Raw genomic sequence first — 10460 nt, 5'->3', positions numbered from 1 at the left:
GTCGTCAGGCTACTGTACCTCCTCCCGGATGGTACGAATAATGACCGTGCATTTCCCGAGTGGTGAGAGTCCTCAATAATGGATGCGGTACCTCTTGAAGATCTCCTCGTCGGAGGGGAGCGTTTTGCCCGCGATGGAGTTGGCTGAGTCTAGAACCCTCTGCAGCCTCTGGCGACCCTGTGCGTTGCAGCCTCCACACCAGGCGGCGATGCGACAAACCAGAATAATCTCCGCCGCACATCCGGAGAAACTCGCGAGTTTTCAATGACAGACCACATCTCCTCAAACTCCTGACGTTGTAATCCCTTCTGTAAAGAGAGAGATATGGACGGTGGTGAAGGTCCGTGCAGAGTCAGGTCTAGAATACATTCAGACTCAGATTAGAAATAACCAAGACTAGAGTAATTAAATCCAAAGAGGAAATGAAACTCCTACGGTTGTGCACAGAGTGCTCAACACGAGTCTTTTAACTACAGACACTCCACGAAAGAATGTGGTAGGCAATATTGGCAGTCTGAGTCTCACATGGAAAGTAACAGCTCTCCATACTCCGGGGAATGGGAGCGCCGAACTTGGATGCGCGTTCCCTTGTTGGTTAAACAGCACGCTGTTCCGGAACGCCATCACCGCTGCAGTCTATGAAACCCTCCTCAAGACTGCCTCGAACAAATTGATTGTGCACGATAAAGTTCCCCATGATAACTGCTGTTCCAGTCTTACATGCCTCAGATATTCCTCTGTTTCCTGCCTGTGACACTGTAATGATATTATTCGCTGTTCCATTGACAACTCAAACCAGTGATTTTTTTCCCCTATACTATTCGTTATCTCTACCCAGATAAATTCAACATTCTGTTCCTTAGGACTTATATGTTCTCTCACATTCGCCCTGATCTCATCCTTAATGACGAGCACTACCGGAACACCTTGACCTTCCTGCCTGTCCTTCTGTATTAACTGATATACTTGTATATTTAATTCCCAATCCTCTCCACCATGCAGCCCATTTCTCCACTGGCCACTATCACTTCCCCTTTGTACTAATTTGTGCCACAAGTTCACTGACCTTATTTGGAAAATGACGGCAATTCAGATAAAGTGTTTTTACACTCATTTTGCTTTTAAAATCATGTCATCTTTCTCTCTTTACACTTAAAGTTTCTTCGCTTCACTTCACTCCACTCTTATTTTTGTTTTTTTAATCTTTTGATTTTACTTCATCTTTATCCACACTTGTCTCTTTTACTTTATTCAGACTCCGCCACTCTGTTGAACCCACCACCTACTATTTAGTTTAATTCCACAGCCCTCGTTATGCGACTCGCTGGGATCCAGGTCCCATCACGGTTCAGGTGTAGCCCGTCCCATTGGAACAGCTCCCTCCTTCTGCAATACTGGAGCCAATTTCTCATGAATTCAAACCCACTTCTCACAAACCAATTCTTGAGCCATCGATTTTCTTCTCGAATCTTCTTTACCCTCTGCCAATTTGCACGTAGATCGGGAAGTAATCCTTTTTTGGTTCTGCTTTTCACGTTAGGCCCCAGATTCTGAAATTCCCTCAACATAACCTCTTTCCTCGGACGATCTTTGTCATAAATATACCGTAAATATTTGCAGTGCTGCTGCGAATTCCAGAATTCGATTCTTCTCTGGCTAAAGAAATTCCTCCTAATCTCCGGTCTAAACTGGAATGCTTCTATTCTGAATCTCCCCTGCATGTCTCAGTCTCCCTCAACAGAGGAAAACTTCTCTCCCAGTCCCCCCACCGAGTTCCTTTAGCATTCGATAGGTTTCAATGAGGTCAATTACTTAAATATTTTTGTAAGTAATGTCTAACTTGAAGATATTGTAAAATGTGTGAGTATGAAGGAATATATATCAACTAATTTTTCAAAAGACCAGTCTATCTTCTTTAAATAGATCTAAAAATGAAGAATTAATACCTTTATTTTTTCAAAATAAAAAAATGGATCCCTCAAGAAGGCTTAAAATATTTTCGGTAAATTAAACTACAAATTTTATTTTCTTTTAAGATTAAAACATTACAGAACTGGAGCAAAAATTTAAAGAATACTTAATCACAGGGTATAAGTTTAAATTAGCAACTTTACCTAATTGGATAGGTAGAACAGCTCCCAATAACGAGGTTAAAGAAAACTGTTTCACAGCTTTCAATTCCAAATCTACTCAAATTGGCCGCTCGTTCTTATCAACCCAGTGTAACCGAAAGGACATATATCGCACATTAACATCCCAGTAATACATTCTTAAATTAGGAACAGCCAGACATCCATCCTTTTTCCATTTTTGGTAAGTGACATTTACTAATTATTGGTCATTTATCAAAACTATTTAAGTAAATTTCCTTGCATATTTGATGCCGATACTATTATGAGCATGAACCCTTTGATGACGGGTTCCATTGGAAAATTTATAATTTATTATTAGAATGGGAGAAGCGACCTTTATGTAAGATTGAACAAGATTGGGAAAAGGAACTTAATTTGACTTTTATGACTGAGGACTGGATGCGGATTCTGAAGTTGCTGAACACTTCTTCGATTTGTGCTAGTCATTCGCTGATCCAATTTGAAATTTTACATCGTTACTATTTCAGTCTTTTTTTTTGTCTATGAATTGTTAAGAAGAGCTGTGGTTCTTATTTTATATAAGCACAATATTATACTCTACATGATTTGGCAGTGTATACTCTTGTCATTTTTGGACTATTATTGAAATATGTATTTGAGATTATTTCTCCTCTGACTTGTATCTATCCTTATTTTTTAAATAAATAAAAAGATGGAAAATGAAAATGTTTCCTGATGTTGATAGCTATTGTGATAGATGTAAAACTGAGACAGCTACACTGACACACATATTTTGGCCCTGTTCTATACTGGAACAGATTTCGAAGTCAGTTTTTCTGTACAATTTCTGAAGCACTTAAAATTAATTTACAACCTAACAACTTAGCTGTACTCTTTGAAATAAATCCTCAAAATATACGCGGTATATCTTTGTCTGACCAACATGTTGTTGCGTTTGTTACGTTGATAGCTGGAAGGGCCATTCTGTTGAAGTGGAAGGACGCGTCGGCTCCCACTCTGTCACAATGGCTCTCTCAAGTGATGTTATGTCTTAGTTTGGAGAAAATTAGAAACTCGAACCTTCGAAACTATGTTTGATATTGAGAAAAGATGGGGTTCATTTGCTCGTCACTGCCATTTGAGTAAATTGACAGATTTCCTTCACGATCTAATTGTATTTTTTTTTAATGGCGGTTTGATATTTATCTTTAGAAGATTTTTGTATGGCGCATGACTCCGGGGTTGAACACCTGATGGCTTCCTCTTTTTTTCCCTCACTTTTCTTTGCTTTACTAGAATTTATTTTTCTTTTCTTTTTTGTGTTACCATAATTTTCAAACTTAAAAACTTTCTTTATTTTTCATTTCAGACATTGTAAGTGTTACCTATTTCCATATGATTTTGGATGATGATGATGATGATGATGATGATGATGATGATGATGATGATGATGATGATGATGATAATAATAATAATAATAATAATAATAATAATAGTAATAATAATAATAATAATAATAATATGGAAAGAGAGGTTACCATGAAGTCAACACAAAGCTGTCTGAATCCCAGTGAGCACAGGCAAAGATCCATGACTTTTCCCAACACTGTATTCCATCAGCCACTTTTTTGCCCATTTTCCTCTCTGTCCAACTGCCTGTTTCCTCAACACCATCAGTTGATCAAAAATGTAATGACCGATCTACACGGACTGTGGTTTCCCGATGAGGAAGTCTAACATTCAGTTGCAGGGGGAGATACAATGGCCCAGGATTTGGATTCCGTTGATTATAACTGAAATGATCGTGTTGAACGCTGAGCTGTTGTCTATAAACCGCAGGCTGACGTAGGTATTGTTGTTGTCCAGATGGTCCAAAGCCCAGTGGTGAGCAGGTGAGTTTTCACCCACCGTAGACCTGTTGAGGAGGAACATGATGCAGCCGGTCAACGTGTTGGGCTCAGTATAGATCCTCTGCGATACGAACATCCAGGAAATTTCAAGTAATTCACGAGGCTTACAAGATGATAGATGGGACATATGGAGATGTATAAACATAGAAGCATAGAAAACCTACAGCACAATACACGCCCTTCATCCCACAAAGTTGTGCTGAACCCAAAAAATTACTAGGCTTACATATAGCCCTCCATTTTTCTAAGCTCCATGTACCTATCCAAAAGTCTCTTAAAAGACCCTATCGTATCCGCCTCGACCAGAGTACAGATTTGGAAAGATAGGTTTCAATGAGGACAACACTAAGCTGTCTGAATTCCAGTGAGTACAGGAACAGGTCCATGTCTTTCCCGACACTGTAATCGATCAAAAATGTTTTGACCGATCTACACAGATGGTAGTTTCCCGAAGACGAAGTCTAATATTCTGTTGCAGGGGGAGATACAATGGCCCAGGGTATGGGTTCTGTTGATTATAACTGAGGATATGATTGGGCTGAACGCTGAGCTGTTGTCAATTGACGGCAGCCTGACGTAGGTATTTCTGTTGTCCACATGGTCCAAGGCCCAGTGGCGAGCAAGTGAGTTTCCACCCTGGAGAGAGGGAAGATGCAGCGGGTCAACTCAATGTAGCGGTTGGACTCAATGTAGATCCTCTGCGATGCAAACATCCAGGAAATTTCAAATAATTCGAGAGGCTTATAAGATGATAGATTGGACATATACAGACATGGAAGCATAGGAACATAGAAAGCCTACTGCACAATACAAGCCCTTCGGCCCACAAAGTCATGCCGAACATGTCCCTACCTAAGACATTACTAGGCTTACCTATAGCCCTCTATTTTTCTGAGCTCCATGTACCGATCCAAAAATTCTCTTAAAAGACCCTATAGTATCCGCCTCGACCTCCGCCGCCGGCAGTCCATTCCACGCACTCACCACTCTCTGAGCAAAAAAAAACTTACCCCTGACCTCTCCTCTGTACCTGCTCTCCAGCAATTTAAACCTGTGTCCTCTTCTGTCAACCATTTTAGCCCTGGGGAAAAGCCTCTGACTATCCACACGATCAATGACTCTCCTCATCTTGTACACCTCCATCAGGTCACCTCTCATCCTCCGTCACTACAAGGAGAAAAGGCCGAGTTCACTCAAACAATCCTCAAAAGATATGCTGCACAATCCAGGCAACGTCCATGTAAATCTCCTTTGCACCTTTTTTATGGCTTCCACATCGTTCCTGTAGTGAGGCGACCAAAACTGAGTTCAGTACTCCAAGTGGGTTCTGACCAGGGCCCTTTTGAGCTGCAACATTACCTCTCGGCGCCAAAATTCAATTCCACGATTGATGAAGGTCAAATCACCGTACGCCTCCTTAACCATTGAGTCAACCTGCGCATCTGCTTTTCGCGTCTGATGGAATCGGACCCCAAGATCCCTCTGATCCTCCACACTGCCAAGAGTCTCACCATTAATACATTATTCTGCCGTCATATTTGACCTACCAAAATGAACCACCTCACACTTATCTGTGTTGAACTCCATCTGCCTCATCTCAGCTCAGTTTGGCATCCTATCAATGTCCCGAATAACTTCTGACAGCCCTCCCTACCAACCACAGCACCTCCAACATTAGTGTAATCAGCAAACTTGCTAACCTATCCCTCCACCTCCGCATCCGGGACATTTATAAAAATGACGAAGATTGAGGGTCCCAGAACTGATCGGCGGGACATCCACTGGTGACCGACCTCCAGGCAGAATATGACCCGTCTACATCCACGCTTTGCCCTCTGTGGGCAAGGCAGTTCTGGATCCACAAAGCAATGTCCCCTTGGATCCCATGCCCCCTTATTTTCTCAATTAGCCTTGCATGGGGTACCTAATGAAATGCCTTGGCAAAATCCATTTACACTACATCCACTGCTCTCCCTGCTTCAATAACTTTACTCACATCCTCAGAAAAGCCAATCGGGCTCGTAAGGCGCGACATGCGCTTGACAAAGCAATGCAGACTATTCCTAATCACATTATACTCTCCAAATGTTCATAAACCCTGCCACTCAGGATCTTCCCCATCAACTTACCAAACACTGAGTTAAGACTCACTGGTCTATAATTTCCTGGTCTATCTGTCCGCCTTTTCTTGAATAAAGGAAAACATTCGCAACCCTCCAATCCTCTAGAACCTCTCCAGTCTCCCTATTGATGATGCAAATATCATCGCCGGCTGCTCAGCAATCTCCTCCCTCGCCTTCCACAGTAGCCTGGGGTAAATCTCATCCGGGCCCGGCGCCTGGTGGTTACACCCAAGGTACAGGACCGAGGAAAATGGGAGACAGCCAGGAAGGGGTAAGCTGTTAAGGAACCAGTACATAATACTGCTGTGGCTATCCCCCTGAACAACAGGAATATCACTTTTGGATACTGGCAGGGTGTGGGCGGAGGACCACCTACAAGAAGAAAGTTACGGTAGTCAGGTCCCTGGTAGTGAGTCAGGATAGTTAAGCGTGAGGGTGAACAGCTACAAGTCTCTTAACTGAAAACGCAGGATTGGACTCATGCTTCGCTCTGAGATGCAGAAACATAAATCACATGTATCAGTATCAAAATGGAATGAAGGGTATTACAGAGGCATGAGAGAGGAGCTTGCCCAGGTGGATTGGAGGAGGTTACTGGGGGCGATCACGGCAGAGCAGAATTGGGTGGATTTCCTGGGAACAGTTCACAAGGCACAGGATAGATATGCCCCTGAGTAGGAGAAGTTCTCATATGGCAGGGGTAGGTTACCGTGGCTGATGAGGGAAATTAAGGACTGCATTAAAGCCAAAGGAAGGGCATGTAAGGTAGCAAAAGGGGTGGGAAATTGGATGATGGAAACGTTTTCAAAATCGTCCTTACCCCATTAGCTGCGAAAATATCAGTGTCTATTAATAAGGATAAGGATTATGGTCCTTTGAAAGGAATGGTTAAATAGGTCAGAGTCAGCACAGTCTCAGTGAATGAAAATCTTGCTGACGAGCATTTTGGAGGTCTTAGATGAAGTAACAAACAGAGAGCGCGGAGGAGAGACAGGGAATATCATTTTCTCGGATATTCAGATGACGTTTGCGAAGGCGCCACGCATCAGGAAGCAAACAGAGAAAGTCCAATGGCGTTACAGGAAGGGTACTGGGATGGAGAGCGGAATGGCGGGCAGGCAGGAAGCAGTAAGCAGGAATAAATGGGTATCTTTTCTGGTTGGCTGCCAGTGAATCATCGTGTTCCTCAGTGGACAGAATTGCGACCGCTAATTTTAACCTCGATTGTCATTGATTTGGATCAAAGAGTTGATGAGACAAAGATACAAAGGTAGATGCAGGGGTATTTCGTGCCAAGGAAGCAATACGAGTGCAGCAAGAAACAGACACAGTGGGAAGAATGGGCAAACAATGGCGGATGGAGCCAGTGTTGCGAAACGTATGCGAATACATTTTGGTAAAACGAACAACAGGGCGGAATATTATATAAATGGGGAGATGTTTCAAGCATCAGAGGTGCCGGGGAACTTAGGAGCCCAACTGTAAGAGTCCCAGAAAGTTACTTTACAGTTTCGGTCTGTGGTACAGAAGGCAAACGCAATGTAATCTCATTGAAGGGGAGTGGAACAGAAAAACAAGGAGATAATGGTGAGTCTCTTTAAAGCTCCAGTCAGGCAGCACCTTGTGTATTTGTAACAGGTTTGGGTCCCATATCGCAGATGGGACGTGCTCTCGTTGGAAAGAGTCCAGAGGAGGTTCACAAGGATAACTTCGGGAATGAAGGGGTAACGTTTAAGGACCATTTGGCCGCATGGGGCCTGTACTCACTGGAATTTGGAAGAATGCGCAGGGGGCGGTAGCAACCTACCGAATGCTGAAAGAACTAGATCGGGTGAAAAGGAAGAATGCTTCCTTTGCTGGGTTTATCCGAAACCAGCGCACACAGCCACACAATTGAGAGGCACGCTTTGAGGTAGGGAGGGATTTTTTTTTTCTCGCCAGGTTTAGTGAAACTGTTGGAATGCTCTGCCACAGACTTCGGAGGAGGCCAGGTCCGATGGTATCTTTCAGTCAGAAGCTGATCGTTGATTAGGAGAATATTCCTAATGCTGACATTCTATTTGCCTTCCTCACCAACTACTCCGCCTGGAACTTAATTTTGAGGGAATCCTGCAGAAGGATCCCAAAATCCCGTTGTGCCGCAGATTGTTGAATTGTCTCTCTATTTGGAAAACAGTCGACACTTTTATTTCTTGTAACTAATGGCATGACCATGTACCTCCAGAAACGCTATTCCGTCAGCCACTAATTTACCCATTTTCCTAATCTGTAAAAACTCCTCTGTAGCCTGTCTGCTACAACACTGTTTGTTGATCAGAAATGTTCTGACCGATCCACACTGAGTGTGGTTTCCCGATGAGGAAGTAAATCATTCTGTTGCAGAGGGAGATGCACCGTCCGGGATGTGGAGCTTGTTGATAAGCCCGCTGACACATCCACATGATCACGACGTTATCATTTCAAACTGTTCAGACGATGGCCGCCTTTTTTTTTATTAATTGTGATCGTGAGCACACGATCAGAAATACTGATCAAGTCAACTATTTCCCGAAGAGGACTCTGCAAGGCCCAAATCCGTGTGTACCCAAACTCGCCGCGCACATGTCAAAATCTCTGAGAACCCCCAAATCCGAGTCCGCCCCTACATGTACAATTGTTTATCCTAGAGCGAGTAACATTTCAAATATTTCACAAGATAGCTTAATCCACTTTAAAAATAGGAAGAACAAGGCTCAACGTTAAAGTGCGTTATTTATCCGAGTAGCTGTAAAAGAAACAATTTGAATTTTGGCATTAAACCCAATTCCTCCGACAACCAAAATCCACGTGCACTCCCAAATCCGTATGCACACCCAAAAGGTGTCAACTCCTCCCACTTACAGAGTAGATTATCCGAGAGGAGAAATAATTTCAAATAGTTCAGAAAGTAGCAACTTCCAACTTAAAAATCACGGCAAGAGCAGAGTAGAAAACCGGAAGTGTATCTATTAATAAAGTACCTATCAATGAAACAACCGTGAGAATTGTCAGGACCCCAAATCCACAGACACCCCCAAATCCGGGAGCATCTAAGATCGTGTACATCACCAAACCTGCTGATACTCACGTATACACATTAGAGTGACAGCGTTCACCTTAAAGAAATCGCGAGGACCAAGTCCTGTGCACCCATATTGGTTGAGGCATTGCTAATCTAGTACAACCTCCCAATCAGAAAGCACCATCAGATGTGCACAAGTACTCGCCGAAAGTCTCCTAAAAAGACCAAATCTGCATGTACCCCCAAATCCGCTGATTTCACTAAATCTGTTCGCATCGCAAATCGGTTGCCACCCATAGATGCGGAAGCAGCCCTAAATCTGCGCAAACCCAAAATCGGTGCGCACCCCAAACCCTCTGACACCCGAGATGCATAATGGATTATCCCAGACAAAGCAACATTTCAATCAATTCAGAAAATGACCGTCTCGAGGTTAGCAAGCCATATGTGCGCCAAAATCCTTTTGCAGATCGGCAACACACCCAAATCTGCGTCTCAACCCAAATCCGTGTTCAACCCAGTATTCAAGTCTACACCCCTAACTGGACACTGATCACTAAACTCCGTCCGCACCCCCAAATCTGAGCACATCCTCAAATACGAGAGCACCCCACAGGCATATTAGATGACCCAGATGGAGAATCATTGCAAACACAAAATGGCTGTCTGGTAAAAACCACCACGTATCCCAAAGACCCTACGTACGTCACCAAATCGATATGCACTTACAAAAACATGGAGACTCTATCCTAAATTTGCTATCCCTAAAAAGGTGCGCACCCTTATATCGGACATGGAGACTCTACCCTAAATATGCTATCCGTAAAAAGGTGCGCACCCTTACATCAGTTTGCAACCCTTTATTAGAGAACGCTCCTAAATCCATGCCCAACCCCAGATCCATATGAACCAAAAGACCGTGTGCAACCCATATTCGATGACAAAAAATAAAATTGCGCAATCGCAAGTTCAGTGCGCACCCTAAACCCGCGGACTCCGCCACTTGTACATCAGATTTTCCGGGAGCAACAATCAATAAAAAACAATTGAGAAAATGGCAGCCTCGGCATTAATAATGCGCACTCAAATTTTGATCCGTCAACTCACCATGATCGAAAAGGCAACCCAAATCATCACCAGATCCATGTGCATCGACAAATCGGTGCGCATCACCAAATCTATGCGCAGCCCAAACACGCTGAAACCCCCACATTCATTTGTGGGACTCGTTGTACACAGATTATGTCATCTTGTGAAGGTCTGAAATTTTTCTTTTGACATAATCTAAGTAGCG

Source organism: Hemitrygon akajei, unplaced genomic scaffold (assembly GCF_048418815.1).
Source record: "Hemitrygon akajei unplaced genomic scaffold, sHemAka1.3 Scf000043, whole genome shotgun sequence".
Taxonomy (NCBI): Eukaryota; Metazoa; Chordata; class Chondrichthyes; order Myliobatiformes; family Dasyatidae; genus Hemitrygon; species Hemitrygon akajei.
The sequence above is the reverse complement of the archived record's forward strand: the minus strand, read 5'-3'. Positions refer to the sequence as shown.